Raw genomic sequence first — 3,240 nt, 5'->3', positions numbered from 1 at the left:
TGGCATTAGGAAGGGCATCCAGCTGTAGAAACTCTGCCAAATTAGATTGGAGCCTGGTGTTGCCATCCGGTTTCACCAGTCCTCAGTCAAATCGTCCAACCCATGCTAGCATGGAAAGCGGACGTTAAACGATGATGATGATGATGATGATGATATATATATATATATATATATATATGTATGTATATATAGATGTAGGAGACCAAAGTGTACGTACGCCACTATATGTTTTTATATATAAAAAATACAAAATGGGACAAGAACGCAAAACATCCAGACAGTTAGGTGATACAAAAAGGGACAACAAAACATCCAGACAGACGATACAAAGAAAACAAGGACGGGTCATTCGGAGTTTTCTTTCCTCAGTTGAATTCCAGATTTTCTTTGCAGTTTCAGCTGGTTATACTATAATAGATTAATAGATTATTTTTAGCTTTATCTTTTATATTTGACTTGTTTCAGTCATTAGACAGACCATGGCCATGCTGGGGCATCGCTTTAAAGAATTTTTAGTTGAATGAATCGACTCCAGATCTTATCTTTTAAGCTTGGTACTTTTATTGGTTTCATTTGCCAAACTGCTAAATTTATGGAGATGTAAACACACCAACACTGGTTGTCAAGTGTTAATGGGGGGGGGGGACAAACACAGGTACAAAGACACACACACACACATGACAGGCTTCTTTCAGTTTCTGTTGGGCAAGTGTCTTCTACTATGGCCTCAGGCCAACCAAATCCAATCACAAGCTTTTTGGGTGGCCCAAGGCTATAGTAGTAGACACTTGCCTGAGATGCCACACAATGGGACTGAACCCAAAACCATGTGCTTGGGAAGCAAACTTCATACCCAACAGCTATGCCTACTTGTTGAAAATGATTTACTAAAAAAAGCAAGAAAGAAAGTCAATAAAGTAATTAAGAAATAAAAGATAAATAAAAAAAATAATCAGATTTTTCCTCCCTTGTGTCATCAGATCAACGAACTCTGGTGACTTCCTTGACAAGTGTTATGTGCTTGTTGTGGAATTTTCATCAGCCATCTCAACCACTTAAACAGACTTGGTGATAGTGATACTTGTTAATATGACATCTGGATTAAGTCCCTGGTTAATCTGAGAGTTGATGATGTAGGCACATTTGTAGGTATGAAAGCCTCAAATAAACTCTCTAACATTGTAGCCATGTCAACAATTTAAGGAGGCTTAGTGACACTTGTTAATATAGCATCTGGATTAAGTCCCTGGTTAATCTTAAAGTTGATGATGTTGGCATATTTGTGGGTACAAGTGCATCTGGTTAAATACACAGGATATTGGAATAGATGACTACACTGGAAATTAATAACATAAGTTGGGGCGGAAAAACAATTCATTACAATTCTGGTCATGTCACTAGTATATATATTGAGTTGAGGAATAATTCATAAATGTTTTGTTTTTTTTTTCAAATTTAAAAATGCATGCAGAAATAAAAAAAACATTGGCAAAATGTTTTATGTTATTTGAAAGAGAATTTTTTGCTCTACAAGAAGATAGTGTGTTTTGATTTTTTAATTCTATTGATTTTTGTGTATTTCCAGATCATTAAAATGGAATATCAAGTGGACAGAGCACCCATGACTTCAGGAAACATTTTTTCACACTCAGAATTACTGAAGCATGGAATAAACTGCCCACATCAGTTGTTAGCTGTTGAGACACTACATTCTTCAAAACTTCCATGCTTCCCAAACTTTGCCACCTGATGTGCTCCAGCTTTTTTTCTTTCTTTTTTCCTTAAGCATCCAACTTCCTGTGCATTATTCTATGTACTTGTGGTTGTCTTTTCTGATGAGTTGTAGTGCACCTAAGCACTGCATGCAATAAGTTAATTATTATTGTTATTAGTTCTTTGCACCTAGATTGCTGTTCATACTTGGTCATATTGTGTTGAATGACAAATGTATATGTAGTAGCAAAGAAAATGTTGCTGATACAATGAAATAAGCTGCTTGTTGAAAAAGTCTTGACAGACCAGAACACAGTGTGAAGCCCTCATATTTTTGAACTGTTTTAGCGAAAGGGTTTTTATTCTTTTACTTGTTTCAGTCATTTGATTATGGCCATGCTGGAGCACTTAAAGGGTTTTAGTAGGAGAAATCGACCCAAGGACCTATTCTTTGTAAGCCTAATACTTATTTTATCAGTCTATTTTGCCAAACCACTAAGTTACAGGGATGTAAACATACTAACAGCGGTTGTCAAGCAATAGTGGGTGGACAAACACGGATGTAAAGACACCCACACATAAATATATACACGAATATATACATACATATATATATCATCATCATCATCATCCAATGTTTTAAATCCGGGTTTTGTCCCCGTTAATGGGGGTGGCACGATCTACCTCAGTGCCATAGCAACTGAGGTAGGCAGGTGCAGCCCACCCCAACCTTTGGCCTGGCTGGCTGGCTGGTGCCCATTCTCCTTTGCTATCATGAGGCATTTTTGGAGATAGATTTTCTACAAGGAGCATGCCCTTGCCTACCCCCAACCCCAGTTTCTAGACATGAGTGGTCCCGAGACCAAGGCCTGTACCACGATTTTTAAGAAATGTAGAAAACTAGCTCTGGAAGGCAAGAACACAACTCCCTGAGACCCCTTTCAGAGCCCCACTATATATACAATGGGCTTCTTTCAGTTTCCATCTACTCACAAGGCATGGGTTAGCCTGAGACTATAGCAGAAGGTGCCACACAGTGGGACTGAACTCAGAACCATGGGGTTGTGAAGGAAGCTTCTTATCACACAGCCATGTCTGCATCTGGGGAGAAAAGGGTAGTATCTATGACAATCTTTTTTTTTTTTTCAGAGAATCTGAGACTGATGAGAAGAAATTTTCATCAAACACCGGAGACTTGGCTTGAATACTTGCAACAAAGTAAGCTTCATTAAAATACCATGTGGTCTTAATAAACATGGTGACTGATTAAGTTTTAACATCCGGGTAGGCCGTGGCAGAATTTGAAATCAGAGCACATAGAGCAAAAACAAATACAGCAAGACATCTCATCCAGCATTTTAACAATTTTACCAATCCACTACTAGGATTGGTACTTTATTTGTGCATCCCAAAAAGATGAAAAGCAAAGTTGATTGAAAAAGGATGAAAAGCAACAGATTGAAATCAAGAATGTAAAAATCAGAACAAATGCCTAAAGGTTGTTGGCCAGTCTTTTATTGAGTTTCT

General features: G+C 37.8%; 1 long non-coding RNA gene across 1 annotated transcript in view; it reads left to right on the top strand.

Moving 5' to 3' along the window:
- Positions 1–2,317, top strand: part of LOC128249081 (uncharacterized) — a 33,068-nt gene extending 30,751 nt beyond the window's left edge. The window contains exon 3 of the long non-coding RNA XR_008265207.1: positions 1,586–2,317. This is a non-coding gene — a long non-coding RNA (uncharacterized LOC128249081). The remainder of the gene's footprint in view (positions 1–1,585) is intronic.
- Positions 2,318–3,240: the final 923 nt, after the last annotated feature.

Source organism: Octopus bimaculoides, chromosome 11 (genome assembly GCF_001194135.2).
Source record: "Octopus bimaculoides isolate UCB-OBI-ISO-001 chromosome 11, ASM119413v2, whole genome shotgun sequence".
NCBI classification, from domain to species: domain Eukaryota; kingdom Metazoa; phylum Mollusca; class Cephalopoda; order Octopoda; family Octopodidae; genus Octopus; species Octopus bimaculoides.
The sequence above is the reverse complement of the archived record's forward strand: the minus strand, read 5'-3'. Positions and strand labels throughout refer to the sequence as shown.